This window comes from Phyllostomus discolor, chromosome 8 (assembly GCF_004126475.2).
Source record: "Phyllostomus discolor isolate MPI-MPIP mPhyDis1 chromosome 8, mPhyDis1.pri.v3, whole genome shotgun sequence".
Lineage (NCBI taxonomy): Eukaryota > Metazoa > Chordata > Mammalia > Chiroptera > Phyllostomidae > Phyllostomus > Phyllostomus discolor.
This window is the reverse complement of record NC_040910.2, coordinates 15,383,291-15,394,584: the sequence shown is the minus strand read 5'-3', so window position 1 is coordinate 15,394,584 and position 11,294 is coordinate 15,383,291.

Sequence of the window (11,294 nt, the reverse complement as noted above, 5' to 3'; positions counted from 1 at the left end):
TCAACTTCAGCGTGAGCAGCACTCTGGGTAATTCACTCAGCCTAGGCCTTGCCTGTGACTTCCTGCAGTGGGCTACTGTTCAGTGTAGCCTGGCTCTCTGGTCTCTGCCCTTACCCCTGTCTCTGAGTCTGGTATATTTCTATCCTCATATTTCATTGGTTTCTCCTGGCCCCCATTGACTAGTCTAGCCCACATGCTCAATCATGTCTACAGCCATTTCTATAGACACCTTGATCTCTTTGCTCCCTAACCTTTCCCATATGAAACTACCCGTTTTTCTCTACCTTTGCCTATAGACTGCTGATATCCCTGGAGATAGTAAGAAGAACGGGCTAGATTTCTCTTTAAATTATAATTTGCTATATACTTACACTATCTATCTGTAATATATTACATATTATATATCATAATACATATATTAATATTACATATATGTATATATCTTCAATAGCTTGGCATCCAACATCCCATGCAACCTCCTTCAGTTGTCTCTTTCTGGTCCACTGCAGTCTGTGAAGCTGAAAGCTACATTTCCTAGACCTTCTTAGAGTTCAAGTGCTGGCTGTGAATAAGAGGCAGAGGTGGATCATTTATTCACTATTGGTGTGAATCTAAGAGGACTGGTTCTTCTTTAGGGGCAACAGTTGGGGGCCACTAAGCTGATGTGTTTCTGAACTTTATCATCCCACCTGTGCCCTTCTCATTCCCCTCCTTCCACTTGTGGAAGAGCTCACAGCTTCTCTAGCAAGCTGGTTCTGCACTGTGGGTCCAGGAGTGACTGCTGCAGTTCAGCCCAGAGTCTGCTACTTCAGCCCTCCCAAAGATTTGTAGGCATCCACCTGTATTAAATCTCTTTCTGCCTAAAATAGATGAAGTAGTTTCCATTACTTGCAGCTAACCCTGACTGATACTCCAGCCTTAACATTATTTTCTTTGCTGCTCCCATATCCTTTTCACTCATCTTTAATTCACTCGCTATCTCATCCCCTACAGAATTTATTGCAAACATTCTCCACTTCTGCCATCATGACTTTGAGCAAATAACCTCACCTCACAGTTTACTAAGAAAATAATGGACTATCACACATTCCCTTAAGTTTTCTGCCACTTAGCCATTTTTTTCCTGTATTTTCACCCCACATCTCCTCCTTTGATTCCATAAGGGTTAACCTCTTCTTTCAAGTTCATCCTTTAATGTGCTCATGATTTCTTACCCTCTTACCTTCTTCAAAACTTTGGTATATCAATTTACTCTTTTTCTTCAGATTTTCCTCTCCAGTCTATCTCTTCTTACCCTACAAATATATTCAATATGCTTTGGGCATAAAATTTATTAAGAAAAACTTTCTTTAAATTTCTTTTCTCCAATATCTCTTCCTTTCACCATTAAATTTCAGAAATGGTAGTTGCATTTTACTGCTTCTACATTCCCATCACACAACCACTACTTAGCTCTGGAAAGATTACTTCTATCCTTAACTCTCTATAGATGGTATTCCCTCTCAGGATATAACTGACCTTTTAGTTTACACATTCAGTGGTTCTTTTCCCAAAAGCATGGGCTTCAAACTTGGAATTTTGTGTTGACTCTGTAAGTTGTTGATTCCAATTCTCATTTTGCCCCTCTGAAAAATGTGGATAATAGTAGCATATTCTTCCCCCAGATTACTGAATGGATGAAATGGCATATTGTATGTAAAAGGCTTAGCATATTTTTGTATGTAATGAGCCTTAATAAATATTTAATGATAATACAACAATATCAGTGGTAAGCTCTGCAGCAATTCTCTCGTTCTTGAAATGGATTGGCTAAAAGCAACCTGACAGTCTTTAGTAAAAATGACCATACAAATACCCTCTAGCCCACCAAATATGCTGCTGGGTTGTACTTCAAAGAATTTATTTTACAGATCCAAAAGGTGATATATTTGAAGATCTTTCTATCAGTGCTGTTTACAATTACAGAGAGGTAGAGGCAGCAGAAAGAAGCAGTGACTCTTATGGCAATATAAAAAGGACTTAAAAACTGATTGAAAATTAAGCCATGTCTGCAATATAATGCCATTTATATATACATGAGCAAAAAATAGCTCCTTATTTTTCTTCAAAGAGATAACTATATCCAAAGACATAGTCAACTCATTCAAGTAAGTTCCACTGGATGGTAGGACTATAACTGGGAAATACATTGATGGAGACATATCAAGGGCCCTAAAAGAGTTCACTTCTTCCCATGAATCTTACTTCCAGGAATGTCTCTTAAGGAAATAATAAAAAATGTACACAACGATGAAAGGGAGCTTTTATAAGAGTGAAAACAGGAGGCATCTAAATGTCCAATGACAGAGAAATAGTTTAATGAACTGTTGTACAACCATATTATTAAATAGTATTCAGCCACCATAATCATGTTTTTAGAGAATTTTTAATGACATGGTAAAATATGCTATTTATGAAAAAACAAACATAACACAAAACAAAAACTCTTTTTGTTTAAAAGAAGTGTATAGGTGCACAGAAAGCACTGATAAAAAGTATTTCATTTTAGGTATTGCCTTGTGAGATGCAGTGCATCTCACGTTGTCTGCAATGAGCTTTAATTTTCCAAGTTGTCTATGATGAGCTTTTATTCCTTGTATCACCAGAATTATATGTATGTATAAACTCAGATATAGTTATAGATAAAACTTTTCCAGGTTGCATACTTCTTCATATAAGATTCATTGTATCTCTTATTTAAATGCAATAACTTAGTGATCCATTAGCTGAACCATCGGCTGAACTCATTCACTGTCACTAACTGTAGAGAATATTTATACATTGAAAATGTTATATAATTGACTTGAGAAAGATATATTTTTGCCATCTAAATTTTGTGGCACATCTCTGAAATGGGGAAAATCTCACATAGAGTAGCCAGTCTTAACCATCACACACTTAGCTGGGGAGCCCAGAGAATGATCCTCTAAACATGGCCTAAATCATTTCTACTGTCATCCACATTGCTTCTCTTTGCCTAGAGCTGAACCAACAGGTTCCCCAGGGAGCCGTGAGACAGGACAAGAAGGGGTATATTATCAGACTCCTTGTTTTCACCCTTTCCAATACTTTACTAGTGAAAAGTATGCCTATTTGATTAGTTTAATGGTGGGGGGGAATGCTTTATTAGGAAAGTTAAAACAGCATCTCTATTCCCAGAAGCAGGATCCATTGTACTGTCTACCTTGGGTTTCCTAGATGATATGTATTTGCAGACCATTTGTAAACTAGTTGCTGTTATTTTTACTTGAAAAGATAGCACACAGTGATGGCTGGATCTATGCTGAAGATGGTGGGGTAACTTCAATCTTTGATCACGTCATTAGCTGCAAACACGTACCAAAGTTTGATAAACATGAAGAAAAGAAAACCCCATAGCTATATGGTGAGGAAGGAAGATCAGTGGTCCCATCCTACATCCTAGTAACAGGGAGAGAGCAAAGTAGTTACCCACAGGTACCCAGGAGGTCAGCTTCTGGTTCTTTGATTGGAAAATTGGCTTCAATTACCCGCATATCACATCACATCTCATGGCAAACATTCAAGTGCAAACTGGTGTTATTATGTGGGTTTAAACTCTCAACCAATAGTGAATACTTAGTGAACCGTACACATAAGGTTGGCTGGTTGTTGGTTTTAATCTAAGGCAGGAGTAACGTAATCTATATTTTTCTCCTTTTTGTCTCTTAGTATCCTTTCTTTAAGAATTCACTACAAGTTGCTAGTCTAAGTTCAAATACTTCTTCATTTGGAACTCATCATGGAAGATCCTGAAGGCCCAGAAATTCTCCTTCCTGATGCTACTCAGAACCAAATGGTCACAGGGAATCTCTGGTGAAAAGAAAATGCAGGGCTGACTAACCCTATTGCAAAAATGAATTTGTAATGAAATTTGGTGAGTTAACACAATGGTTTTCCCAAGTTATTGATTTAATTAAGTAAATTATTAGTTCTACATGGTTGGTCCACCAACATCATTTTATATTGATTCTAGAAAGGCAGCTGTTCAAATGGAAACCAAATACGTTAAGGGCAGATAAAATACAAAACAAAATTCAGGCACCGGTGAAATTTAATTTCATTATCATACATTTAGCTTAATGGTGAACTGAGTTTCTTGGTTCATCTCAATTGTTTCCCCAGCAAGGCTTTACTGAGTGCATGGCTAGCTTGAGAGAAAATACGTTTATGCCTGGACACTGTGAAGGTAGCCTGCTATGCTCAGGTTCGGGGAGGGGGGCAGGTTCCTAAAGAATCACTCAGGGCTATGTACAGAGACACAAGAAAAGAAGGATATCTTGTCCTTGGCTGGGTACTTGCTAAGCTTCAGAATTTTTAGGCCCCAATTGGAAGTTATGGTGAGGGGGATTTTGGAAAACTTTCTGATGGTGGTTGGGGTACTTGAACATTAAGACCAGTGACTGTTCTTATCTGGCAGCTTCAGAAGGTGGGATGCTTGTTGGAGGGGCCTGTGGGGGTAGTTTGTGGGAGAATATTGATGGTATGTCTGAATCTAACTTCTTAAGGTTCTCCAAAATCCTCAGTTGGGCAGCCCTTTGCTCCCATGGCAACAACAAGAAAAATTACAAAAATGGAAATTTGAAAATATTGGAGCACTATGGAGGCAATGAAATTTGGAAGAATGAAAAATTCCAGATAAGAACATGGCCCTTCCTAGCTGAACTACCTTTTACTGAGGAGGAACCTGAGGCCCAGGGGTGCCAACTAACCTTCCCCAAGTCTTGCAGTGAGTGAACAGCAAAACTGGCCAGTTTAGCTACGGGGCTAACGTTATGATTGAGCAGGCTAGTAACAACTACTGTGCAGTCCACAGGAAAACACTAGCACGTGATGGGAAGGATCTTGCCCCTGAAGGCCAGAGGTCAGGACCATCAGGATGTGAAGCAGCCTAACCAAGCTCCAGCTTCCAGCAAGAATCCTTGGCCCTTGGCTCTATCATTGATATCGCACTAATCAAGGCTGTTGACTAGCCATGTCTAGCTGTAGCTCAGAACCCATTTTCCTTGATCAAATGTCAATTTTTTCAGTTTTCAAGAAAGGCCATTTCTTGGAAATCTGTTGTCTCTTGAGTTGGATTTTAAGACAATCCAGTCAACTGTGTGTACCATGTCTACAATCTTACAGGCAGGTGTGGGTCAACTGCTTACAGCCCGTCCAGCCCCTAAATGTCTTACAGCTATTGGCCCAGATCAACCTGACCTAGGAATTTTGTAAAGATGCAGCCTATGCTTCTACTAGCAAAATTTTCTGTGTGTATGTTTCTAAGAAAATAACAACTACATAATTGTTTCTTGCTCAAATTTCAGGGCTAACATCTTTACTAGCTAGTATGTATTGTTTAGATGTTTATCAAAGATCCATATACAAATGGTCATTTTTAGAAGTTTTTAATGTTTTATATTTCTCAATAATTTTATAGAAAAAAATGGTATCACTGAGATGTACAAGTTGCAAATAACTATAGGTATGAATGCCAGCTTGATCTTAATTTTTTTCCAGAAAAAAAGCAGATGAAAGAAAACATTTAAATTAACCATTAATGATAGCATAATGCAGTGAATTTTTACTTGAGATTTAAATGTTGGATTAGTATTTTATGTATCATCATTTCAACTGAAATATATTGCCTGACACACATGAAGAATTTAGACATGATAAAATGTGTTCTAGTAGAAGTTCCACCATGCAAAGTCTAGGGTAGAGACTATTTCCAGGGTCCATTTTACCAACACACTTAAATATGTTCAGCAGTACCTTTATGTTTTTATTTATTTCTTCCTGAAAGGTATTTTGGCTCTTAAACAGGTGCTGTATTTTCCATTATTAAAATGTAAATAAATAAAATATAAATGTAAAATACTAGTGCTATATTTTACCATAGTATTTTGAAAAGAAATAATTCTGAAAACAAGTACGATAGCATCAGAATAGCAGTGTAGAGAAACACGTTTTCCCTTAAATCTCCCCTCTTTTTGTGCAAGAATGGAACCTCCAAGTAGACCACTTAGGTGCTGTGAAACCATTAAGTGGCTGAAGCTTCATCACAGTGAACACACGCACAAGGGGAGTCTGGTGCCAGTTGGCACTAGATGTTTAGGTGCAAGTTTAACATTTCCTTCCCCTTCCAGATAGGTTGTTAGAAAGTCCCAGGTGGTGAATTCGTTTTAATTTTGCTTGTTTTCCATCTTCACTCCTCTGGCAACTTCAGTCTCCTGCCAAATAACCGTTCCTGCCATTTGGCCCGGTTGTTTTCTGGCAACACAACAAGGGAGTGGAAACCACTGGAGGTGTTCTTCCTAAGACCAAACATGTGGGGTTGTCGCCATCGGCAGCTTGCGATTCCTCTCCGCTGATGCAGGCTCTCAAAGGGGTTTCGGGGGGCGCACACCGTGCTCACTGAAGATCCCCCTATAAACCCATTTTCAGGAAGAAAATGGCCTGAATGCCTCTTTAAAAGAACTGTCTGGGTCCTCTGCCTGTTGTCAATCTTTCTCCTGATCGCTCCATTGCCTCTGGTTCCCAGGGACCCCCCACCCCCCGCTGCCATTCCATCTGACCCTCCTTCCAACCAGCTCTCAAGACAGGCTCCGACACATTCATTCCCATTAAGGTGTAATGGACTTACCACTGTATTTAGTAGTATCGAGAGTCACCTTTTAGGGGGAAATCTACATTTTGATAGAGTTCCTTAAAATGACTCTCTAGCTGCAGGGTGTCCAACATTAGCAAGGAGACAGTGGAGACGTGGAGAAGTGGCCCTGAAATCACATATGCAAGTTGGCACTCATTCTTCTTCGTTGTTAGGTTGGGCATGACAAAAAGAAGCTCAGCTGCTTAGGCCTGCTACATAAAAACCAGCAGAGAGCTGACCTACTGTCCATTGGACTTAAGCCCGTGGACAGGCAATATGTGAAATTGAAGACAATGTCGAAGAATTGTCTCAACACACTTGCAAAAGAAAGTATGTTTATGGGGGAGGGGTTATAAGGGGACTAAACAGTAATGGAAAAATACAATAAAGATTAAATTAAAATATATTTAAAGTACCTAAGTATCTCATGCAAATAAGATTTATGACAGACAACACTTGCAAAAGGAAATATTTATTTAAATGTTTTCCATGTTGGCTTTACTCATTCAATTACTCTTTGCCATTTTAATGCATGAACAATGGAGCTGAGAGAAAAAAAAGGGCTTTAAAATGTTGAAAAAATAGGAGGAATATACTGGAATTCTTTGTTTAAAAAAGTGCTTTTACTCTTGTGCAGCTTGAAATGGCAGCGGTTAGTTTCTTAGGGTGATGCAATCACTTGCACAGGGAGAAAACATATCATTTTAGATCAAATCAGCATTTGATTTGATCAGCAAATTCCTAATTTGAAGAAAAAAAAATAGCTTCAGGGCCTGGGAGGGCTGGAGTAGTGAACCTCGCATGTAAAATGTGAGCCTTTGATTAGGAATTTAAATAATTATTAGCTTATACCATGTGATGCTTCTCTTTTTTTCCTCACTCGCTCTATATCTGCAGGGTATTTTATACAATTTAACTATGGGGAAGAGGGCAAGCGTGACACGGGGCCCTGGTCCTTGCTTACCTCTAGATAACTCCAGATGCCTTGCTTACATGCAGGTACCTGTGGCCAGAAGGTAAGAAAAGTCATAAGTGGCAGCAGTAGACAGAATACAGCAACATTTTGAAGATTCTAAGATATCTTGTTTCTGGTTCCTTCTTTCTAAAATGACAACTAATTATACATTCAAAAACTAAATATGGATATATTCCATTTTAGGTAATCGTGCTTTCATGCGAAAATTACTACTGGGATTGTGCAGACTTTTTTCCTAGACTTTTTATTTATGGAATTATTTTTAATCAAGTAATTCTTATTCCTCTCCAGTGATATAAAGCAATGCTGCTATCTCCATTTCTTAGTAAAAGAAAATCAGAGTATATTTTGTCTCAACATTGTTTTGAGAACCAAAACACTGAAATTTGATGGTGGGACTTTTCTGATGTCAGAAATATATTCTATACTTAAGTTTGAAGAAACTCTGCCTAGCTATGGAGACATACAATGTAAGGTAGGAAGTTTGGTAGGAAAATTGTTCAGAAAAATCCATTATGTCCCTTCAGTCTGTTCCCTTTCCTGAGAGTCCAACTACCTCAGGTGCACAGTTGACTGTGCACAATCGATGCACAGGTGCACAATCGATGAGATGGAGTGGAGGGTTAGAGAGCCATTCTACATGGAGGATGGCTGTCTCTGCATATCTAAGGTCTCAATTGTCCAACCAGACCTCCCAGCTCAGCTCACTAACACCTGAAGGAGTTGAGTTTGCTCAGTTCTTCCCTGAGACGACAGATGGGTAAAATGACTGCACCCCTATGGACGAGCGGTCATCTGAACAAAGCATGGGCAGTGATGCCCAGTGAGGATGGCAGTTTACCTCCAAGCCCTGGTCTTGCCGGAATGGTGATTTCTGGACCGGCACCAGTCGGGGTCTCCTTCAGGGCTCATTGTCCTGGTTCTGTGTCTCAGACTCACCATTTATTCCCCCATTTCCTCCAACCCAATGTGGCCACTTTCAAATCCGAGTATTTCTTCAGTAACGGTAGAGAATTTGCCTCACTTTGTCTGCCACATTCTAAGTTCCTTTCTGAGAGTAGAGGCTTTCTGTTTCTCGGCAGAGTTTTTCCCTTCTCTGTTTTCTCATCCTGGCCCTGATTTTCATTGTCTAAATGCATACAATGAAGCCGCACAAGAGGAAGACTCTCTTGGTTTATGCTTTCTCCATGATTTTTTCCTCTTCTCATATGTTTCCTGAATCTTAGAGAGGATTTTACAGTCTGTGATGGATATAGAAAGGAAGAGAAAGAAATCTTTAAAATCAGAACTGTGTGGAACACGTTTCCTATCATTCAGAATATTGGGTTCTTCCCGTGGACGTTCAAAGTCTGCAATGCTGAGGAAGAGCTTCCTCAATGAAGAGAATTTGGTAGGTCTATGTATAGAAATGATAATTAGTAACACAATCCATGTTCTTTAGGAAAAAATCTTGTATTTCACAAGTAGCATGCATATTTAGGGGGTTCAACTTCAGATGCATAACATGGAGGGTTTTGGCGTGTAGATGCTTTTTAAAGACCAAGATCATTTCCTTATGTTTTAAGACAGTGTGTGGCCTGCACTGGAGGGAAGATAAAAATGAAGGTTTTAAAGTATTATATGTTCTTCATGCCAATCATTCAATTGTGCACACCAGAGTTGTCTTAAAATCAGTCATCAACCAACAGCATCGTGAAGTATGTCAAGAGAGCAGTATAGAGATTGGGCTATAGAAAGGTTGTTAAAGGGCCAGCCACCACCATTTCTGGCCATGCCTGGGTTAAAACAAGGAAACCTATCGAGCAATAGGTGCTGCATGGCACGCAGCACCAGGGCACCTTCCGGGAGTATTAGGAAAGCCAGTCGATCACCTAAGGGAATCCTCACCTGAGCAGGATGGGAGAGCTGTCCCTGCGCTTCCTGGTGCCCCGGTGCACTGACTTGCAGGCCCAGAACGCTTCCTCTCAGCCTCTACGTGAGGCTCGTCTGCTCTGCTCTGCACCCATCTGGTACTGTCTGCTTTGGGTTTTGTAATTTTTAACTTCATGAGCAGCCAATGATGATGACTAGGTCTTGCATGGGAGAAGTTTAGACTAATTCTGAGTTTTAGACTTCTTATGTGTTCATTAACTAAAGGATATTAATGGTGTTCTTCAAGTCTTATTTGTTTGCTAATTTTTCATCATTTTACCTGTCAGTCATTAGGAGAGAGGTGTTGAAATCTTTCATTATAACTGTGTATTTATCAGTTTCTCCTCCAGTTTCATACATTTTAGAAATCTATCTTGAGGTCAATTTATTATTGGAGTCACATATTTGACAACTGTTGTATGTTTCATTATTATGGAATGAACGTCTTATCATTATATAATGACATCTCTTATCCTTAAAAATGATTTTTAAGATAAAGTCTGTTTTGTGTGATATTAATATAGAGATGCTAGCTTTCCTCTGGTTTCACTTTTAGTTTCTAAAAATTGATTTTAATTTTTTTCTGTTTCTTTGTTTTCTCATTTCATTATTTACTCCATTTCTATTCTTTTAGGCATAATCCTTGAAATTTTACCCTGGTTATTTAACAACTTGAAAAAGCTTAAAGTTAATCAATATATTAACCCCTCTTCTAGAAAATAGAAGCAACTTAGAACAAATTTATTCCAATTTTCCCCTCCCAAAATTATACCGATTTGTTTTTACCATGGTAATTGTGGCCCCCATGTGGAGAAGGGAGGATAGGAAGGGCAAACATGGATATGTAGAAACCAGCTGGGAGGCCTTGGCTCCGGCCCAGTGGCAGCAGGGACAGCAGTTCAGGTGGGTGGACTGGGTGCAGGGTGACAATTAGGTGCCGTTGCTTCCCAGCGCAGGATAGGACAGAGTGCCATCGTCTATAATGCAGCTGGTTTCAACATGTGTTACAATAAAGGATAGCTAATGTTAATTGAGGGCCTGCATGGGCCAGGGCCCTGCAGTGGCACTGAACATGGATTTCTTCTTTAAGTCTCACAAACGTCCTGTGAGATAGGTTTGCTGCTGTACCCAGAGAGAGACCCAAGGTTGCCCACTAAGTGCTCGGCCACCCTGACACACGAGGGAGGTAAGAGGTCCGCCCACGGTGTGGACCGCTGAGCTAACGAGCCATAGAAAACCATCCCCTTAAGAACCAGCGACCTCAAATCACCTGCTTTTTTCAAAGTAGAAGTCAATATCCATGTTTTTCCCTTGAAACTACAAAGTATGTTGGAGAATTGGAATAACTGTGATAATAGAGATTCTTGTTAATTCCTCTTTTCTACTGTATTCAAGTTGAAAATAAATATTTGATTTTTCTCTGAATATACTTTACTGTTGCATAAAGTATGTACCTCTATCTGTCTATCTATCTATCTATCTAGTATCTATTTTGTATTTCATGATCACCTCTAAGTTAATAGTTTTTAAAAACCATCTTTTACATTAAAAAGATGTAAAAGGCTGTCTGTCTCACAGTAAAAAGTATTTGGTCAACAAATATTGTTTAGAAGTGATAAAAGTTTAATAAGATGTTGATTATAGGTAGTCCCAATGCATAAAGTAGTGTTCAAAAATTTATATAAAATCTCATTTGCATTTCCATGTAAGACAAAA